The sequence below is a fragment of the Dipodomys merriami genome, unplaced genomic scaffold (assembly GCF_024711535.1).
Source record: "Dipodomys merriami isolate MVZ:Mamm:240054 unplaced genomic scaffold, mDipMer1.0.p SCAF_2, whole genome shotgun sequence".
Taxonomy (NCBI): domain Eukaryota; kingdom Metazoa; phylum Chordata; class Mammalia; order Rodentia; family Heteromyidae; genus Dipodomys; species Dipodomys merriami.
In genome coordinates this window covers 74,272,201-74,295,331 of record NW_027203381.1, presented here as the reverse complement: position 1 = coordinate 74,295,331, position 23,131 = coordinate 74,272,201, and the positions used below count along the sequence as shown (strand labels likewise).

Genomic DNA, 23,131 nt, shown 5'->3' with positions numbered 1-23,131 from the left:
GACTCACATTAACTTTTGTATTTTAATTAAATCAAACCTCAAAATAGCCAAGGAAATAAATTCCTTTGCCTTTTAGGAAACCTCAAACCTAGAAGCAGCAATATGGAACTTAAAAAAAAAAGTTACTCAATCATCCATATTTAATTTTTCTACTTTGAGAGGCCTAACAGGGCCTAGCATGTGGTTGGCCCTGAGTGTTAGATGAGTAATTGCAGAGGCCATGGACTGCCTAAAACTGTTTCTAATATTGAGTTTCATTATTACTCAAGTAAAAACTTTTAAAGAAAGCTGTGTTGCTAATTAATATTGAACAACAGTTTTAATATCAAAAAAGCTACTCTGCAGCACGTTTTATCCAACTCACTTTTGTACAACATCCAATTTCCAATTGAAAGTACTCAAAAACACAATATCCTGGGGTATAATGCAAAAGTAGAACAGGAGAGCAAGAAAGTAAGATCGCTGAAATCTTAGTTGGTATTCATTTAAGAATATTTAATGGGCTGGGAAGGAGGCTCAGTGGTAGAGTGCCTGCCTTGCATGCATGAGGCCCTGGGTTCCATTCCTCAATACCACATAAGCAGAAAAAGCCAGAAGTGGTGCTGTGGCTCGAGTGGTAGAGCACTAGCCTTGAACTGAAGAACTGAAGGATAATGCCCAAGCCCAGAGTTCAGGCCCCATGACTGGACAAAAAAAAAAAAAAAAAAGAATATTTAATAAACTACTATGACTAGGGAACAAATTTCTGAAATTCTTGACTATAACTTAATTCTATTATTAGACTTAAAATGAGACAACACTATCACCAAACTATGGAACGGTAAACTTCTGTGAACACTTAATTTTACCTCTACCAACTACATACCAATCTACCTACCTAACAATACTGATGGCTTCTATGTGTTTATTAAAAAAAAAAAAAAAAACTGTTAAAATCTCATGTGCCAGATTATCTATCATTCCAAACTTTGAGCTTATCCAAAGACCTAATGAAAATATCAAAACCCTGCATTAATGGAGCTAACATTTTTACAGGACAGAACAAAAGGAAAAGTAGACACACAAGTTACAGTAGACATACAAGTTATATATTACAAAGTAACAAATGTACAGACTAGAGTCTTAGTTGAAAGGGAAGTGGGAAGTGTAAGGTTCGGGGCAGTAATTTTTTAAACAAGCGGTATAATACCTAAGAAAAATATTTTAATAAAGTCTTAAAAGATGAAAACATATAAAATTAGCAAGACTATTGCCCTAGATAGATCAAATTCATTAGCAGTAACCTGGTGAACTCATTTTTCCCCCTTCTTGTACAGTGCAGGAACAACACAAAGTGTAAGCTAAGGTTCAGAAGATTTTAAAGAAACCAACTTTTAGAAGACAAAAGGCTCGCCGGGCGCTTCTGGCTCAGGCCTGTAATCCTAGCTACTCAGGAGGCTGAGATCTGAGGATCACGGCTCAAGCCAGCCCGGGCAGGAGAGACCGTGAGACTCTTATCTCCAATAAACCACCAGAAAACCGGAAGTGGTGCTGTGGCTCAAGAGCTGAAGAGCACAGGGACAGCACCCAGGCCCAGAGTTCAAGCCCCATGACCAGCCAAAAAAAAAAAGAAGACAAGTGGCTCGTGGCTGATACCTATAATCCCAGGAATTCTCAGGAAGTAGACATCAGAAGGATCACAATTTGAGGTCAATAATAGGCAAAAAGTTAGCAAGATCCACCTATCTCAACAAACAAGTGGAGTAAGATGGTTATGCATGTAACCCCAGTTACATAAGAAGTAGAAGATAAATTTGAGATCAACAAAGTCAAGAAGTGCACCTGAAAAACAACTGACAGCATACCTGAAAAACTCAAAACAAAAAGAGCTAAGGGTATGGCTCATGTGGTAGAGTGTCTGCAAGCACAAAAGCATGAAGCCCTGAATGAAAACCAGTACTACAAAAAGAATGAAAGGAATGCCAGGTGCTGGTGACTCATGCCTGTAATCCTAGCTACTCAGGAGGCTGAGATCTGAGGATTGCAGTTCAAAGCCAGCCTGGGCAGAAAAGTCTGTGAGAGTCCTATCTCCAATGAACCACCAGAAAACAGGAGGGGCGCTGTGGCTCAAAGGCTAGAGCACTAACCTTGAGCTGAAGAGCTCAGAGAGAGCACCCAGGCTCAGAGTTCAAGCCCCATGACCGACCCCCCCAAAAAAAGGAGAAGGAGGAGGAGGAGGAGGCAGTGGCAGCAAGGGAAAAGGGAAAGAAGCCAAGCATGTTAGCTCATGTCTGCAATCCTAGCTACTTGGGAAACAGAGATTATAGTCACTGGCCTAGACAAAAAAAGTCTACAAGAATCCATCTCAATAAAAATCTGGACATAAGGCCATGTGCCTGGCATGCCACCTTCATGGGAAACACATTAAGAGGGTCATAGTGTAGGCCTGACCAGGTAGAAGATGTGGCTCAGATGGTTAACATGCCTGCCTAGCAAGCATGAGGCTGAGTTCAAACCACAGTACCACACACACACACACACACACACACGCACACGCACACACACGCACATGCACACACACGCACACGCACACACATGCACACACATAGAAAGATGAAGTAACAAATAATGAATGAGCAACGATAAAGCAATAACTATATAGTAAATTAGATTCTGACTAGGAAAAATAAATATCTGACTGCAATATCATAAAAATGTAGCCAATTCATTCATTCATTCATTCATTCACTTTTAGGAAAGCTTCAACAGCCATCAACAATGATGTTACTGTCAGGCAACCAACTTTAGATGCTTGACTTTCTATTTTTTCCACTTCTATCCTCAAAATACAGCACTGAATTAGCAGAAAGCAAAGATTGTACAAGTAAGCATAATTTCAGTTCCTCTATCATGCACAAGTATTTCTATAGAATTAACTTGTTACTAAAGAACTTATATTTTAAAATTACCTAGAGGGTTTACTGTTTATAGGACTCCTGAAATAAACCTTGTGCAAAAATCAAAGGAGACTTTAAAATATAACATTTTTTAAAAATTACACTACCAATGTTCACTGTCAAAAAATTTTAGAAAGTAAAGATAGAAAAAAGGAAAGATGTTAGGAAGGTAATTACTTAATTTTGGATAGTATTCTCAGAGGTTATTCTCTAGATTTGCTGTAGTCAATGGAATCACATTCTAAGTACAAACCTTCGCAATGTGTTGTCATCCATTATTAATTTATTTCTAAGCCAGGTGCTAGTGGCTCATGCCTGTAATCTTAGCTACTTAGAAGCCTTAGATCTGAGGATCACAGTTTGAAGCAAGCCAGGGCAGAAAAGTCCATGAGATTCGTATCTCCAATAAACTACTCCAATAAAGCTAGAAGTGGTACTGTGGTTCAAGTGATAAAGCACTAGTCTTGAGTACAAAGAGGATCAGGGACAGTACCCAGGCCCTGAGTTCAAGCCCAGTCCAAAAAAAAATGTATTTCCATGTCAAATGTTTTTCTACATTATTGTCATCCTGATGTGTATCTTAGGACTACTGAGAGGATTAATAAGTGTATTATTTGATACAGGAAAGTTACTACTGTTTAAATCTACTGTTTAGTCCCAGAACAAACACTTGTATATTCAAATATATAAATATCTTTAATTATTTTTTTCTTAAAACCCCACAAGTATAACTTCCAAAACTCTGACTGTGTTCCAGGAAAAAAAAAATCCAAATTTATTTGCCAAAGCAATATAGCTCTGGAAAACTCCTGTCACAAAGTGAATATGATAGTTTCAATCTTTTGGGAAATGAGTGTTAAGTTTATTTCATTTTATTTTTATTTTCCTCAGTTATATTAAATTGATCCTTCTTTCACATGTTGGCTATTTGTATTCCTCCTGTGTGGTTTGCCTATGAAAAATATTTTACAGTAAATCACTCCAATATTCATAGTCAGGATAATCATATGCATTTTAAAAGATGTTGCTATGAGCAAGTTTCATGAACCTACATGAAGTTACACACTGTCACCACATCATAACACTAAAATAGTATCCTCTGCTAAGATGTCAAAATAAAATACTAATTCCTAAGTCAGAGAGAAAATACAAGCTACACAGGAGGCTGAGATCTGAGGATCTTGGTTCAATGCCATCCTGGACAGGGAAGACTGTAAGAATCTTATCTCCAATTAACCACTAGAAAACAGGAAGTGGCACTGTGGTTCAAAGAGGTAAAGCACTAGCCTTGAATAGAAAAAGCTCAGGGACAGCCGGGCGCTGGTGGCTCACGCCTGTAATCCTAGCCACTCAGGAGGCTGAGATCTGAGGATCGCGGTTCAAAGCCAGCCCAGGCAGGAGTGACTGTGAGACTCCTATCTCCAATAAACCACCAGAAAACCGGAAGTGGCACTATAGCTCAAGTGGTAGAGCGTTCGCTTTGAGCTGAGGGACAGCGCCCAGGCCCAGAGTTCAAGCCCCACGACCGACAAAAACAAAACAAAACAAAACAAAAAAAAAGCTCAGGGACAATGTCCAGGCCCTGAGTTCAAGCCCTAAAACTGACCAAAAAAAAAAAAAAAAAAAAAAAAAACAACTACCTAAAAACTAAAAAATGATCTAACTACAATAGAATAATCTGTAGTTTCTCCATTTGCTCATATCACTTTAAAGAATACTTCAAATAGTGTTATAGGAAAATGTCAACGATATACTGACAAATTAAAAAAAAGGACAGAGAATGGTTTGCATACTGTGATTCAATTACAATATCTAGTGAAACAAGGGGAGAAAAAAAGGATGGAAAGCATGAGGAGCTAAGTCGCTGTCCTAGGTACTGGACATCCAGTGATGAATACGATAGGCAAGGGGTTTCCCTGTTTTTAAAGAAATTATTTCTGCTGGTCACTGGTGGCTCATGCCCTTAATCCTATCTACTCAGGATGCTGAGATCTGAGGATCATGGTTCAAAGCCAGCCCAGACAGGAAAGTCTATGAGACTCTTATCTCCAATTAACCACCAAAAAGCCAGAAGAGGAGCTGTAGCTCAAGTGGTAGAGTGCTAGCCTTGAGCAAAAAAGCTGAGGGATAGCGCCCAGGCTCTGAATATAGGCCACAGAACTGGCACAGGAGGGAAAAAAAAAATACATTTCATTCTAATGGTTAATAGGCAGCTTCACATTATCTGATTTACTTTTAGTATCAAGCCATACTAGATTAAAACAATAAAAAATTCCTTGATTTTTTCCCCCCAAAACTAGGTTTGAGTCTTTAGGGGAATGTAAAGAAGAACTTAACAGTTCACACCACCTTACAGATTTTATAGCAAGAATTATAGCAAATTTAGAAAGTACACACAAATATATACAATCTATACATATAAACGACAAACAAGGAAAAGTATCTCAAAGTCATTTTTTAAAGTCCTACTGTATACTCTGGTTTTTCTTCAGATCGTATAAATCTTTGGCCTTTTACTAAAGATTTCTGTGGAGAAGAACAACACTGAGTCATATTCCAATTTTTGAGGCCTTGCCTTGTCAAGGCCACCTTAAAAAAAAAAAGCCCTACTTCTATTCAATAATCTTCACCCATTATTCAACATAAAGCTTAACTGATAGCACTTAAAGTTTTAAAACAACAACAACAAATAGGGCTAGGAATATGACTCAAGTAGTAGAGTGCTAGCCTTGAACAGTACCCAGGCCTTGAGTTCAAGTTCCAGGACAGGCAAAACAAACAAACAAAAATAAACAGAAAACAACCAAGCAGAGTGGTACAAAGCTATATTTCAAGCAGTCAGGAGGTTGAGACAGGAGGATCACAAGTTTGAGGCTAGCACAGGTAGCATAGTGTGACTTTTTCACACTATGTGAGAAAGGGGGAAGGAAGGGAAAGAAAAAGAAATTTATCTAGACTCTATCTCAAAAAAGCAAGCAGAACATGGTACCAAATGCCTGTAATCACAGTTCAAAGGCACCAATAGAAAGACTACAGTCGCAGGCCAGCTAAAATTAAAAATTAACTGAAGCAAAAATTTAAAAAAGTCTGGGAGCAGGGCTTAAGTAGTGGAGCTCTAGCAAGACCAAGGAGTGGAATTCAAGACTCCATAACACTCAACAATAAATAAGACTTCTAAACTAGCCAGACACAGTGATTTATCCCTGTAATTCCATCTACAAAAAAAGAAGATATCTGGAGTTTGCAGTTCAAGGCCAGCCAGAAAAATCTCATCTCAATTATTAAGCCAGGCCTGGTGTAGTCACAGCTATTCAGGTAATACATAGGAAGATGATAGTTTGAGTCCTATCCCTGACAAAAACCACAAGGCTTTATCTGAAAAGTAACTATAGAGACAGAGAGGCAAGGAAAGAGGAAAAATTTTCACTCTGTAACTGGAAAGAATCCAATGACACAAAAGTCATCAGATTCTGAAGAAAAAATGGAAAGAATGGACAAGGCACAGAACCTAGACTCCCAACAAGGAGTTAAAAGCAGGTTTCCAGCTTTATCAGCTGGGGGAAAGGAATCTGGGGTTGATCAGGCCAAAGGATTGTCAAATTCAACTGTGCAAGCCTCATCTCTAGCACAGGGGTCTGGGAGGCGGTGACTAAATCCACTGTGAGAGGATGGACTGGGGAAACTAAGAAACTTCACATCTTCCCTATACCTCAGAGAACAACAGAGTCACCATCTTTAGAAAAATTGCCCGCCCAGAAACAAGGAGCAATTATCTTGACTCACAGGACTCTTTGCCATAGAACGTGTGTATAAATCAGTTAGAAGAGGTGTGTGAGGTGAGGGTCGAAATGTCTATCAGAGATTAAAAACCAGAGGCTAGAGAAACCCAGTGACGGTACAAGAGACAGAGCTGACCTGACCCAGATAGCAGAGGCACCTGGGTGGCAGCTGTGCAAAGAGCTTGGAAAGAGCTGCAACACCAAAGAGGCACAGCACACACCTGGCACTCGCTGGTAAGCTACGCCATAGTTTGTGCAGCAGCTCAAAAAAGCCTAGCACAGCCCACCATTAGATAGAGACAGCTGCTCCAGATGTCTGGCAGCAAAACACCCTTAGGACTCCTGGCTATGTCAATTAATAGCAGCATCAGCCACTAGTTTAAAATCTTTAGGGCCCGACTCTAAGTAAGGTCTTCTGAGAGAAGCAAAGCCCTAACACCCAAACCTAAAGCAGCCTCTTATACAAAAAAAAAAAAAGAAAGAAAGAAAAGAAAAAGAAAAAATATACACACTCATCACACTCATATGTATATATGTATGCACGTACTACTGATCAAAACTTCTATTTTGCTATATAAAAGTGTGTGTTGACGGGTGCTGGTGGCTCACGCCTATAATCCTAGCTACTCAGGAGGCTGAGATCTGAGGATCATGGTTCAAAGCCAGCCCAGGCAGATAAGTCTGTGAGGCTCTTATGTCCAATTAACCACCAGAAAACTGAAGTGGCACTATGGCTCAAGTGGTAGAGCGCTAGCCTTGAGCTGAAGAGCTCAGGGACAGTGCCCAGGCCCAGAGTTCAAGCCCCATAACCAACAAAAAAATAAACAAAATAAATAAATAAAAATCTGTGTAGTCTGTGTGTCTTAGTTCTTGTTTTGATTTAGTATTTTATTTTGTTGTATGTTTGCTTTTTTTTAACTGTACTCTTATAAAGGGTATTTGCCTTTTAACATCTACATTTTTGTGTCATCCTCTTACCTGTTCCCATTTAATTTCTATTTTACTTCTCTTTTCTCTAGAATCACCAGACCTGAATTACACTATTTGCCTTTTAGTATTCCCTTTCAAATCATAATATCATACCCTTCCCATAGTATCATGCTCACTCCCATTTATACCCTCCTTCTATTGACAAGTGGAATGCTTTCCTTATCATATTTTCTTCTAATCCTATTCCCCTATCCCTAATTCTTTCTCATTACCTATACCCATACCTAGTAACTAGATGACTGAAATATCAGTTTGGGGGATTTTTGTTTGTTTTTATATTGTGCTAGCAGCTTTGAGAGTTGCTTCTTTTTCTTTCTCTTTTCCTTGGCCAGTGGTGTTGTCTGGTGTGCGTGAGTGCGTGTGCCCAGACATGCTCAACCCCTCCTACTTTATCTCTCCTCTCCCTTATCAAACACATTACTTTTTTTCTACTTTCTACTTCTCATTAACCTCTCCTATAAAGCTAGCTCTCATGCCTTCTCAACCTATCTTACCCTATAACCAAATATCTAATACTATTCTAATAGAACTATCCCCTCTTTCTCCTTTCTGTTACTGCCCTAATTATAAAACAAGGGGCGCCAGTGGCTCACCCCTGTAATCCTAGCTACTCAGGAGGCTAAGATCTGAGGATTGCGGTCCAAAGCCAGCCCAGGCAGGAAAGTCCATGAGACTCTTATCTCCCATAAACTACCAGAAAACTGGAAGTGGCACTGTGGCTCAAGTGGTAGAGCGCTAGCTTTGAGCTGAAGAGCTCTGGGACAGTGCCCAGGCCCAGAGTTCAAGCCCACAACTAACAAAAAACAAAAACAAAACAAACAAACAAAGAAAAATCTAATGCCATAGGCCATAGGGCTGGGAATGGGGCTTAGTGGTATATACTTGCATGCATGAAGCCAGAAGTGGCACTGTGGCTCAAGTGATAACAGTGCTAACCTTGAGCAAAAGAAGCTCAGGGACAGTGCCCAAGCCCTGAGTTTGAGCCTCAGGACTGGGGAAAAAAAACAAAACAAAACAACTAATGCTACAATAAAGAGAGAGTAAAAAAAGTACAAGAAGAAAATGATGTTTAAACACCAGAGTGAATTCAAGGATACAAACAAGATAAAACAAACACAAGAGAATACAAACAGCTGAGTGAAAAAAAAGAGGAAGATGCAAGCTATTAAAGGGGAACTCAATAAAGATGGAAATCTTGAAAAAATGGTATCTTGCACATAAAAGGTTCAGTTGCTAAATAAAAAATCCAATCAGAAGTCTAGGTAATAGAATTAGAAGTTAAACAGGGCATCAAAGGTTGATGATAAAAATTAAAGATAAAAGAGATGAATTAAAAACACTGACAAAACACTGGAGAAAAGGATAGCCCCAACAAATGATTGTCCAGGAAACAAGAACAAGAATTAACAAAATGGGACTAGATCATATTTAAGAGTTTCTGTATAGGTTAAAAAAACAAACACCAGAATTAAGAAACAACCAATTGAATGAAAGAACACTTTTGCTAGCAATTCAACAAAGATTAATATCCAGAGTATATATAGAACTTAAAATATTAAAGAACAAAGGATAAATAATTCAATTAATGAATAGGCAAGTGAACTGAACAAAAGTTCTCACAAGAAGAAATGTAGGGCTGGGAAAGTGGCTCAGTGGTAGAGTGCTTGCCTTGCATGCACGAGGCCCTGGGTTCGATTCCTTAGCACCACATAAGCAGAAAAAGCAGTAAGTGGTGCTGCAGCTCAAGTGGTAGAGTGCTAACCTTGAGCTGAAGAGCTCAGGTACAGTGCCCAAGCCCAGAGTTCAGGCCCCACAACTGACAAAAACAAACAAAAGAAGAAGAAATGTAAATGATTAATAAATACATAAGAAACTTTCAACATCCTTAGTCATAAAGGAAATGCAAACTAAACCCATCTCACAGGGCTGGGAAGGTAGTTCAGTGGTAGAGTGCTTGCCTTGCATGCATGAGGCCCTGAGTTCGATTCCTCAGCACCACATATGCAGAAAAAGCTGGAAGTGGCACTGTGGCTCAAGTGGTAGAGTGCTAGCCTTGAGCTGAAGAGCTGAGGGATAGCACCAAGCCCAGAGTTCAAGCCCCACAACCAACAACAACAAAAAAAAAACTAAAAATAAAACTAATCAAAAAGTGACAAATAAACCATCCATTTTCGAAGAGGTGACACTGTTTGAAAAGAAATGTACTCATTACCTGACTTATGTAACTGTAAACCCTTCGTACATCACCTTTACAATAACAATAAAATAATATAAAAAAGAAAAAAAACATCCATTTTCATAATACAATCTATTTCCTTTCCAAATTATGGAGATCATATGGCAGTTAATAAGTCAACATACAGCTATAAACTCAGTTTTCTCATTTATAAAGTATATTTGTCTTGTAGATGCAGCAAATAAGAAAGTATTATATTACTTAGTTCAATGCAATAATATAATGAGTAAGTCTGGAGGGCATGAGTTAACATTTGTACATATTTTCTGCTAGCTGTAAGACCTTAAATAAGTCATTTAAAACATGTTTACCTCAGCTTCCCCATACATTAAATAGGGAAAAATATAGTCTCAAACACTGCCAAAGTAAAGTTTAAAAAAGGGGGGCCAGGGGGAACGGTAGCTGAACCCAATATTAGTACTAAAAGATCTAGCCACCACCAAATAATAACCAGGGAAAATCAATACCTACCATAAGCTGAAACTTTTTTTCTAGTTTCCTCTTCCACTCTCTTTAGTCATAAGTAGTACCTTTAATCTTCCCTAAATCTCACAGTGTACACAAGCTTTCTTGGAAATATGTGATAAAAACAAAAAATATGGATGTGTTGTTTTTTCTTCAACAAGAAAAATGTAAAACTGCATTTCAAGTATCTTACTGCTAAATACTGAAAGTGAACAAATGGTGTGTAATTTATAGACATACACTACACAGGAAACACTAAAGACTAAGGACCCAGGAATGGGCCCGCTTCCGCCTATTTTGCTTCTTACTAATAATTGTTATTCTTTCTAAAACGTTCACATGCAGCCATGTAAAGCAGAAATACAATATTAAAATATTTTATCTGTCTAACAAAATACATAGCTATTCCTTAACTTTTTCTTTCTTTTTTTTTTCTTCTTTTTTTTTGTCAGTTGTGGGGCTTGAACTGGGCCTGGGCGCTGTCCCTGAGCTCTTCAGCTCAAGGAGAGTGCTCTACCACTTGAGCCACAGTGCCACTTCTGGTTTTCTGGTGGTTAATTGGGGATAAGAGTCTCATGGACTTTCCTGTCCCTGCTGGCTTTGAACCATGACCCTCAGATCTCAGCCTCCTGAGTAGCTAGGATTACAGTCCTGAGCCACCACCACCGGGTCTTAACTTCCAAAGAGCTAAGCAGAAATTGCATATTAAAAGTTTTAGAAGCCGCTAGGTAAAATGTATCCCTTATGTTCAAGTGAACTTAAAAAGAATTAGATACATCATGTTTGTGAAACCTGTTGAAACTTTTAAGAAGGGAGGGAAGGGAGTAAGGAAGGCCAAACAGAAGGGATGAAGTTGATTGGGATACATTTATCCATGTGTGAAAATGTCACAATGAACCTCTCCTTAATAAAAATAATAATAATAAATAGAATTAAATACCTTGTTCTTTACTTCTCTTTCAAGAAAGGCTTAGCCAAGTATTTCCTTACTTAAAGAGAAAACAAATCTCTCCATGTCTAAGGATTTTAACTTAGGGCTGGGAAGGTGGCTCAGTGGTAGAGCGCTTGCCTTGCATGCATGAGGCCCTGGGTTCAATTCCTCAGCACCACATAAGAAAAAAGAAAAAAGCCGGAAGTGGCGCTGTGGCTCAAGTAGAGTGCTAGCCTTGAGCTGAAGAACTGAGGGACAGCACCCAGGCCCAGAGTTCAGGCCCCACAACCAGACCCAAAAAAAAAAAAAAAAGAATTTTAACTTAAGCCAACTAAGCATGTCATGGAGGTATATATGCACTATGCTGATCAATGGGAAACAATTCCTTCTCAAACCAAATTAGATAGCCATATTTAACTATAGAATCTATTCTGTTATTAGCACTTTCACCACTTGGGAAAGTGCTAAAACTGATAGTATAATGCATTCTAGTTTATCAAAAATCTATTGTTACATTCAAGTTCATCAAAAAATCTATCATTAAAGATTCAGTTTTCATTTCTCTCTCACAATACAATTACATACTTAAGTACATCCATGAAGAAAAATTGTTTATACTTAAATCTTTAATTTATTCCTAGTATTTACAGAATAGGCTACTTGGTGAAAAGACACTAATATCAAGTTTCCCTTTTATAAATCTCTTTTCTATCCTCATCCATTCAAAATAAAAATACTAGAGGACTTGTATATATTCAATGTTTCAAAGGTATTACAACCCAGAACCTGGATTCTTTCACTCTTTCTTTCACACATCCAAAGAATTCAAAGCCACACATTGCTAAGCACACAGAGGAATGAATGTGTGTATTTCTCTTTCCCTTCCCTACTACTGTTCCTTCACATTTAAGAAAAAATAGTTTAACTTCTTAAGTTCTCAAAAATCAAAACTTTAAATGTGTCTAGGTATCAGTAATAATTTGGTGACCTAGAAATTCCTTACCATCACACTACTATACACCACAGTACCTTGACAAACTGCCTTCAATGTAAATATGTATTAAGTGACTTAATATACAAAGCACTATGTTTTTACACTGCAGGGAATATGAAGGTGAGTAAAATATTTATGCCATGTCAGAACTTATGAGCTCCTATGAAAGAAGGAATTAGCAAGTAAGTTGGCTAGAATATAAGGCAGAAGATAAAGGTCAAAGAGAGTGCAGCGGTAGTTATATCCAAGTGCATCTCAGGCCTCAGGGTAAAGAATGAGTGACTAAGTCATCAAACGAAACATCAAGAGAAAAGAACATTTAACAAAGACCATTTGGCCCATTCAAATTTCTTGAGGCCAGGACAATCGCAGCAACAACAAATATAGTCAGGTAACAACTATGCTAAAACATAGGGGGAGGGGGGTGGGAATCATTACTCCCCATAGTAAGCACCTTCAGGGAACATAAAACTCACCCTTTGTGTGTGTACGTTGATCCTGGGGCTTGAATGCAGGCTTGGACACTGTCTCTATAAGCTTTTGTGCTCAAGGCCAGTGCTCTACCACTTGATCTACATACAGCTCTACTTCTGGTATTTTGGTGGTTAATTGGAAAGTCTCATGGACTCCCCTGCTCAGGCTGGTTTTGAGCCCCAATCCTCAGATCTCAGCCTCCTGAGTGGCTAGAATTACAGGGATGACCCACTAGTGCCTGGCAAATTTATCTTCTTTAATGAGATAAACCTGCAAAATAAACTGCAAACATACACACACACACACCACATACCACAACACAAACACACAAAATGACACAAATCAATAAAATGTTTTAAACCAGACATACATTCTATTACTTGAAAATCACTAAAAAGTGTTATTTGTTAGGTTCAAAATAGTAATGTAGTTCCTGAACAAAATTCTGAACCTAAATACAGTACCACTAGCACCTTGTATTTACTGAACACTTGAAATGCTACTTAAATCTTTATGTTAAGTGTGAAATACTAGGTTATGAAGATTACCAAAAAATAAATATAAAAAATTTTGCATTCATTATATATTGAATTTTAGATTTAAGTAAAACATTAAATTTTATCTCATGCATGTCTTCCTTTATATGACCCACAGGAAATTTGAAATTTGTCTATATGGTTTGTCTAATTCTGAAAAGCTCTAATCTAAACAATTTCTTAATATTAAGAGTTGTAGGGGCTGGTAATGTGGCTTAGCGGTAGAGTGCTTGTCTAGAATGCACAAAGCCCTGGGTTCGATTTCTCAGCACTATATAAACAGAAAAAGCACTGTAGCCCAAGTGGTAGAGTGCTAGCCTTAAGCAAAAGCAGCTCAGGCCCTCAGTTCAAGCCCCAGAACTGGCAATAAATTAGTTGACTATAATGATAACCTGCTGACATCTGTTTTTCTATCCCTCCATACAAAAAAGTTGCCCCCCAAAATGTGTAATCTTCCTAACTACCCATCTGGAGCAAATATAGAAAACAAAATGAAGATGGGAAGGTAGCTCAGTGGTAGAGCGTTTGCCTTGCATGCATGAGGCCCTGGGTTCGATTCCTCAGCATCACATAAGCAAAAAGAAAAAAGCCGGAAGTGGCACTGTGGCTCAAGTGGTAGAGTGCTAGCTTTGAACTGAAGAGCTGAGGGACAGCTCCCAGGCCCAGAGTTCAGGCCCCATGACCGAACCCTCACCCCCAAAAAATTAAGAAAACAAAATGAGTCCAGTGTGCAGGAGGGAGGAGGGAAGATGCTAATAATCCCAGTACCCAGTACACCCAAGAGGCCAGAAGGGAAGGGAGGCAGAAAGAGGGAACAAAAAAGGAACTTTTCCAGATTATTTTCACTGAACAGTTGGTTAGTAATTTGGGCACTGCTGGCTGACTTTGGAAGATTATATGAGATAGTAAATATTTAGTGAAACAAAGATATTGGATCTAGCATAACAGGACAGCCAACCCTGAAGAGCAATAAATGAAATCAGAAGATGACATCTGTTTAATGGGTCCAGGAAAACAACCAGGTCAGACACCAGCAACAGAAAGAGGGCTCTAAGCCGGGCTCAGGTGGCTCACGCTTGTAATCCTAGCTACTCAGGAGGCTGAGACCTGAGGATCGTGATTCAAAGCCAGCCCCTACAGGAAAGTCCGTGAAACTTTTATCTCCAATAAACCACCAGAAAACTGGAAGTGGTGCTGTAGCTCAAGAGGTAGAGCGCTAGACTTGAGCTGAAGAGCTGAGGGGGCAGTGCCCAGGCCCAGAGTTCAAACCCCACGACCAACCAAAAAAAAAAAAAAAAAAAAAAAAAAGAGGGCTCTAAGAAACAGGACATTCCAGGAAAAGAGAGGGGCAAGGGGGGGCGGGGAGCAGGGTAGGTAACAATCCTGAGAGAAGTCTGTTAAATGGGATAATGGGGATAATGGCTCACCCCTGTAATCCTAGCTATGCAGGAGACTGAGATCTCTCATCTCCAATTAACCAGAAAAACAAAATGGTAGAGCAACATGCATTGAGCTCAGGGGCAGTGCCAGGCCCTGAGTTCAAGTCCCACATTGACAAAAAGAAAAAAGAAAAAAAATATTAAAGAAGATGTGATTATGATTTTGGAAATGTTCCATAGTTCCTTAAAAATGTTAAATATAGAATTTACATATATATATATATGTATACATATATATAACCCAACAATTGCACTACTAGGTACATATCTAGAAGACCTGCAAATACATGTCTACAACAAAATTTGTTCACAAATATTCACAACAGGAATTACTCATACTAGCCAAAAAGCAGCAACAATCTAAATATCTATAAACTAATAAAGGCATACATAAATTGTGGTATTTCTATATAGTAAAATATTATTCAGCAACCAAAGGAAGGAAACACTAATATAATGTGCCACATGGAACAATCTTGAAGACATTATGCTACGTAAAAGTCACAAAAGGCCATATAAGCCAAGCGCTGGTAGCTCACACCTATAATCCTATCTACTCAGGAAGTAGAGATCTGAGGATCTCAGTTCAAAACTAGCCTGGGCAGGCAAGTCTGAAAGACTCTTATCTCCACATAAGCACCAGAAAACCGGAAGTGGTGCTATGACTCAAAGTGGCAGAGCATAGCCTTGAGTAAAAGAGCTAAAAGAAAATGCACGGGCTCTGAGTTCAAGACCCATGAGCACGTGGTAGATAAGTCCACTTATTTGAAGTTCAGAATAAGAATACAGAGATTAGCAGCTGCCTAAATGACCACTAATAGGTAAAGGATTCTTTCTGAGATGTTAAAAGAATCCTAAAATTAAATCATGGTGATGGTTGAACACTCAATGGGCATACTAAAACCCAATAAAATTTACACTTCAAATGATGGATTTTATGGTATGTGAATTAAATCTTAGTAAAGCTGGTTTTCAGAGAAAATATGAACATTGTACCAACTCATTTCTGCTATGAATTTTGTTCAGTCTAGATGCTAAGAATAATTTAAATATTCAACTAAAAACAGTGGTATAATTACATTAGCATAATAACAAAAGGCAGACATACTAATAAATAATATCTATTATAATGAGGAGACAGAAATACCTAACATTAATTTTAAAACTAAACTAAAACTAAAAATATGACAAGAACTACTAGAGAAAGCTATTAAAGTTTTATCTGAAAAGGAAGGCTGAGGAAGAGATAGCAAGGTTTCTATTTCAAGCCTTTCTATACTATTTGAATGTTTAATCTCATGAATGTATTAATTTATAGAAACAGTAATTTTTTAAAATAATAAGAAATAACTAGGTGCTCATGGCTCATACTTATAATCAGGACACTGAGACCTTAAGATGGAGGTTCAAAGCCAGTTGGGCAGGCAAGCCATGAGACTCTTATCCCCAATTAAGCACCAAAAAAGCTATAAATGGAGCTGTGGTTCAAGTGGTAGAGCACCAGCCTTGTGCACAAAAGCTCAGGAACAGGGCCCAGGCCCACAGTTCAAGCCCTAAGACTGACACATGCGCGCGTGCATGTGTACACACACACACACACACTAAGGTATGTGTGGTTCAGAAGAATAAAACCACATGCTCTTAAAGAAAAAAATTAGAATAATTTTTTTTTATAAATATTATTTTATTTTATTTTATTATTTATTTATTTTTTTTTTTTTTTTGTCGGTCGTGGGGCTTGAACTCTGGGCCTGGGCACTGTCCCTCAGCTCTTCAGCTCAAGGCGAGCGCTCTACCACTTGAGCTACAGCACCACTTCCTAGAATAATTTTTTTTTAAAAAGAAGAGCACACTTCACTGATAGTGTCATACTCTGTACCTCTGATCTTTCAGAACAGGTTTTCTCATCTAAAGATCTGATAATGGAAAGTTAAAGGAAAAAATAAATTTTCTTATGTCTTTTTCTTCATCGTGAAATAAATATTTCTAGAAATATACACAAGATATCTTCTTGGCATTACAGATAATGTTTTAAATATCTGAAGTTTTGGTGCTTTTTTTTTTTGAGAACAGGGGTTTGAACTCAGGGCTTTGCTCCAACAAACAACTAACACCTTTAGTTTTTGCAATGGTAATTTTGAGAGTGTCTCACTTTTGGCTGGGGTCTACATCTGAACTGCAATTGCCTGTTAAGGCTTCTTGTCTATTTGGGATGATAGATGCAACTTCTTCAACTGAAGTGGAATCTGGAAGATACTGTTGCCTGGGCTAGCCTAGAACCACAGTCCTTGTAATCTCAGCTTCCTGGCCAGATAACTAAGACGACAGATACCTGCCATGGATATGTAACCATCCGTTATTGGTAATAAAGGGGTCTCATATATAGGCCTAAACAAACCTCAAACCATAATGACCCTTTCAAGCAACTAGGATTACAGGTAAACCACCAGTACCCATCTTACAATGGGAAGCATTTTAACTGTTACTAAATATTCACTGTTTCAACATTGGCATTTTACCTTATCTAATTCATGTTCAGAAAATAAAGATTTGGCTGAGTGCTGGTAGCTATCATACTGTAATCCTATCTACCTGGGAGGCTGAAACCTGAAAGATAAAGTTCCAAGTCAAACCAGGCATAAAAGTCTTCTAGACTTCAATCTTTAACCAGAAAAAAAGTTAAAATGGTAGAGCACCAACCATGAACAAGAAAGCCAAGTAAGAATGCAAGGCCCTGAGCTTACCTCACAATATCAGCACATTAAAAAAAAGGGGGGGGGGACTAAAACACCCAATATCCACAAACTTTATAGGCTGTGATAATGACAATTTGCCTTGTGAAGGTTAAAAATGTGTTTGTGACTTTAATTAAGTATCACTATTCCACAATACTGTGAAATATGTAAAATTTATGTAATCACCTAATTTCAATTTTAAAAAATTTTAAGGGGAGAACCTAAAACACCCAATTTTTTTAGTTACAGTTTTAGTTAATCCCCTAAGAATTCCTCACACCTACAAAAGAAGGAAAAGTACTTTGCTACAATTCTTTCCCCAGCACAACTGGTATGTGCATTTTTAAAATTTTCATTACATAGGCCAGAAGTGTTATTTGGCAAACTTGTTTTCTAGATAGCTATTCACAGCTCATAGAAAGCTTATACAAGGCTGGGAATGTGGCTTAGTGGTAGAATTCTTGTCTAGCATGCATGAAGCCGTGGGTTTGATTCCTCAGTACCACAAAAACAGAAAAAGCCAGAAGTGGTGCTGCGGCTCAAGTGGTAGAGCACTTGCCTGGAGTGAAAAGAGGCTCAAGGACAGTGCCCAGGCCCTGAGTTCAAGCCTCAGGAATGGCCAAAAAAAAAAAAAAAAAAGCTTAAATGATTCCATGATTCCATGTCATCTAAGCATTCCACAAACAGAGGCAAGTAAAACTCCAAACTGGAATTCCACATATATACCAAGTAGAAAATTATAAAATAAACCTTGAAACAGATAAAGCCCTGTTGCTAAGTAATAAATGTAGATGGATGACAGAAGACCTGGAAGGTTATAGTATTGGGACAATACTAAAGACTTTTTTTGGGGGGTCCAGTCATGGTGCCTGAACTTGGCCTGGGTGCTGTCCCTCAGCTCTTCAGCTCAAGGCTAGTGCTCTACTACTTGAGCCACAGCACCACTTCCAGCTTTTTCTGCTTATGTGGTGCTGAGGAATTGAACCCAGGGCCTCATGCATGCAAGGCAAGCACTCTACCACTGAGCCACCTTCCCAGCCCCCCCCCCCCCGAGATTCTTATCTTCCAATAAACCACTAGAAAACCAGAAATGGCGCTATGGCTCAAGCAGTAGAGCACTCGCCTTAAGCTGAAGAGCGAAGGACAGCGCCCAAACCCAGAGTTCAAGCCCCACAACCGACAAAACAAACAAACAAACAAAAAACTGATGAGTGCAAAAAAAACGGCTAGGAGCATAGCTCTACAGCAGACTGCCTGCCTAGCAAGTCCAAGGTCCTGAGTTCAAATGCCAGTATTGCCAAAACTTAAAAAAAAGGGTTAAGTTAGTATACTTTAACCTTCTTTTTTCTTCCCTCAGATCCTGTGGCTTGAACATGGGCACTGCACTATCCTTGAGTTTTATTCTCAAGACTAGCACTCTACCACCTGGGCCACAGCTCAACTTCTGGCTTTTGGTAGTTTAATGGAGATGAGTCTCACAGACTTTCCTGCCAGAGCTGGCTTCAAACTGCGATCCTTCAATCTTAGCATCCTGAGTGCTAGGATTATATGCATGAGCCATGGGTCCCCAGCTCTACTTTAACCTTCTTTAGGTAAGTATTTTGGATAATTATCAGAGTGATATCTCCTAAACCTATTTGAACCTATTCCCAGAGTAATTTCCCTTGAAGCTATTGAGCCTATACTAAATAATTCCAAATTTTAGACACTAATGATGTCCAATATATAGCTGACTAATTACCTGAATAAACAATTTTAAAAATACTTCTTGCTATTTGGCATAAAATTTTAGAAGGGTAAAGAAAACTTGCATATGCAATTAGAAGAGAAATGAAGAAACTAATCCTTAATAATGACTAATTTTAAAACTTAATAATGACATACTAATATAACCTGGGACATAAATATACTAGCTTCACTTATGAATTGTCATTATTCTTCAATGGAATGCTCTGACTTAACATTAAACAAAAAAATCATATATTACTTCTTATGTCAACATAAACCTTAATATTTTCATTTTTAATGTTTGTCTTAAGGAGTTTGCCTTGAAACTTTTGAACAACTAAGAATTGTTTACACAAATATAAATGGATAAGTAATATATTTGCTAACAGACAAAACTAGAATTTCAAAGCAGTACTAATAATGAAAATCTTACCACAGTTATCACTAAATTAGTACAGAAAGATTACCCTAAAAGCAAAAGATACTTACAACTTATCTCTGGAATTTATACTTTACAACACATCTTAAGAACAAGTGCTCTTGGGCTGGGAAGGTGGCTTAGTGGTAGAACGCTTGCCTTGCATTCATGAGGCCCTGGGTTTGATTCCTCAGCACCACATAAGCAAAAAGAAAAAAGCCAGAAGTGGCGCTGTGGCTCAAGTGGTAGAGCGCTAGCCTTGAGCTGAAGAGCTGAGGGACAGCGCCCAGGCCCAGAGTTCCAGCTCCATGACTGGACCCAAAAACAAAACAAAACAAAAAAAAGAACAAGTGCTGTAGATTCAGAAGCCTGAGTATACCTGGCAAAGCCACTTCCCAGCCAAGTAATGGTCAACACTTTTTCCTATCTTGGAATCTCATCTACATCATCTATAAAGTAGAGATAATAATATTAGCTGCTTTATAGCACTGATATTGCATGTGGAATCTGGCAGAGTATTTGGAAATTATTCAGGTATATAACATGTTAATAACACAATAATTTACAGCCACTTCTACTAAAACTGTTTATTTTTACCTTTCTAAAACAAAATTTGTACAATGATACAATTCATGATAATGAAAAAAAAATAAAGAAAATGGGCACCAATGGTCCACGATTATAATCTTAACTATTCAGGAGTTTGAGATTTGAGAATCATAGTTCAAAGCCAGCCTAGGCAAGAAAACCTATGAAACTGTTACCTCCAACTAACCAACAAAAAGACAAAAGTGGAGCTGTGGCTTAAATGATAGAATACTAACCTTGAGGGGAAAAGGCTAAAGGACAAGATGTAGACCTTGAGTTCAAGCCCAGGACCAGAACAAAAAAAAAAAAGGAAAGAAAGAAAAAGAGAGAGGGGGGAGGGGGAAGGAGGAAGAAGGGAGGGAGAAGAAAAGGTAAGAAAAGAGAAGAGGAAAATGTTACCTCTTTGTACCACAGTTCCTTATATTTTTGCCTAGCTGTTGACTACCTTTCTGGGCATCAAATTTCACTATTCAATCCAAAGCACAAACCAATTTAAATAATTATCTTAAAAATTTTCCCTTTCTTCTCCTCTAACCCCTCCAAAATCAAAAACGAAACTAGAAAATAATGCTAAGTGATGATTATCTTTCTAGACCAGTATCTGGGGAATCAGGCTGATCCTATTAAAACCAGCATACACTACTATTACAACCATTGGCTCTGACCCTCCATTATCCATTGCAGGGTAGAGCATGAAAAGAAGTACCAGTTTCTCATTCTACCATCTTCATCCTTGCTCTCAATCCCACATACTACTTAAAATAACTACAGAACTGTGGCAACAAGGTCAGCATATGCCTATTTCTCAGCCTTCACTATGCACAGAGCTCACATAAAAATAGAGCTTCCTAGGGCTGGGAAGGTGGCTAAGTGGTAGAGTGCTTGCCTTGCATGCATGAGGCCCTGGGTTTGATTCCTCAGCACCTCATAAGCAGAAAAAAGCCAGAAGTGGCTGTGGCTTGAGCTGAAGAGTCCCAGAGTTCAACCCCCACAACCGACAAAAAATAATAATTTTTTTTAAAAAATAGAGCTGGGCTGGGAAGGTGGCTCAGTGGTAGAGTGCTTGCCTTGCATGCATGAGGCCCTGGGTTCGATTCCTCAGCACCACATAAGCAGAAAAAAAAAAGCCGGAAGTAGCACTGTGGCTCAAGAGATAGAGTGCTAGCCTTGAGCTGAAGAGCTGAGGGACAGCGCCCAGGCCTAGAGTTCAGGCCCCACGACTGGACCCCTCCCCCCCTCAAAATCAGCTGCAAGCACTTAGAATTCTAGCTTTTTCCAAGCTTGTTGTCTATCCAAAACAGTATCTCATGCTTGCAATTCAAGTCCAATATGGAAGATAGCACAGGGTGTACCCTTAGTATCAGCAGGTGTATGATCCCAAGAAGATCATCAATGAGAAAAAACTGTAAATATTCAGGATGAACATATTTCAGTACTGTACTGCGTATACTTGATCATTTTTCCCATAACCCAACTTCCACTAAAGATATGCCACCTTTCAGTAAGTCTAACATTTTTACTTTATCACTTAATAATACTGGCTTTAAGCTTGCTTTTTAGGTACCATTTGCTTTGGGGGAAGCATATTTTCACAAAATTAAGGACAGGGAAACACTCAGCAGATCACACAATGTAAGTACAAAAAAAGAACTGACAATAACGTGGGACTGAGATATTCTCTACATCAACTGAGCTTCCTAATGAATGCGTGGGAATTTAAATTTCTTGTTTTTGAAATTTCATCTGATTTATGTAGGTTTTTTTTTTAAACCACACTGGTCAAAACTTCAAGCAATGAATGTGAGCTTCAGTGAAAAAAAGGATGGCCTATTATTTTCTAAATACAATTCCTTATCAACCACAAATAAATTTGTGAATCTTTACATTCCTTTGAAACTATACTAGTGCCTGTGGCTGTCACTTGACAATTAGCCTTCTAAGGGTACAGCAATGACAGCAACAATTCTTACATGAATATCTTAAGTATTTTAACAACTACGGTTAAGTCTAATTGGAAAAGAAGCAAAACGAAAGTTCCGATTTTCAGTCTCACACATGAACGATCATTAACACAAGAAAACTAAGAAATCAGCTAGATTCTAATAACATTATTTTCAGATTATACAACTTCCCTGGAAAATACTCTTTAATCATCACACAACTAAATACTGCAGAATATTATTCAACTACCTTAACCTAAAGTTTTTATAAAATGAGAAAATAAATTACTGTAACTGACTTACCTCTTCTCAGTCCCCATATTTAAGCATTAAATATTGGAAATTAGATAAATTCTTCCTAATATTATACCAAAAGCTTATATTACCAATATTTTAACAAAAATTTCCATTAGCAGTCCCTTACTTTACCTATTTTGAATAAAATATCATACAAGTCTGAAGAAGGACTTTTATAGGTACTTATTATATATTTAATAACAGATAATCTTGGGTGTGAACAAAAAAATTCCCCATGCTGGGTGCAAGTGGCTCATGCCCTACAATCCTAGCTACTCAGGAAGCTGAGATCTGAGGATTATGATTCAAAGCTAGCCTCAGCAGTAAAAGTCCTTAAGACTTCCATCTCCAATTAACTACTAAAAAGCCTAGAAGGGGATGTTTGCTTAAGTGGCAGAGTGCTAGCCATAAACAAAATAGCTCATTGAAACTTGAGACCCCCCCAAAAAAAAACTTGTTAATAAAATCAACTATTAATTTCTGCTAGAGCAATCACTAAGTGAAGAACTCTTTTCTTTTTCTTTTTCTTTTTTTTTTTTTTGGGGGGGGTCCGGTCGTGGGGCCTGAACTCTGGGCCTGGGCGCTGTCCCTCAGCTCTTCAGCTCAAGGCTAGTGCTCTACACTTGAGCTACAGCACCACTTCTG

At 38.3% G+C, this 23,131-nt stretch overlaps 1 protein-coding gene and 1 non-coding gene across 3 annotated transcripts in view; one reads left to right on the top strand and one right to left on the bottom strand.

Annotated features, from left to right (window-relative positions):
* The window catches only part of Gsk3b (glycogen synthase kinase 3 beta), a 144,184-nt gene that overhangs the window by 116,304 nt on the left and 4,749 nt on the right, over positions 1-23,131 (bottom strand). The window lies entirely within an intron of this gene.
* Positions 5,409-5,523, top strand: LOC138832732 (U5 spliceosomal RNA). The gene has a single exon (XR_011373664.1). It is a non-coding gene; the product is annotated as a U5 spliceosomal RNA (small nuclear RNA).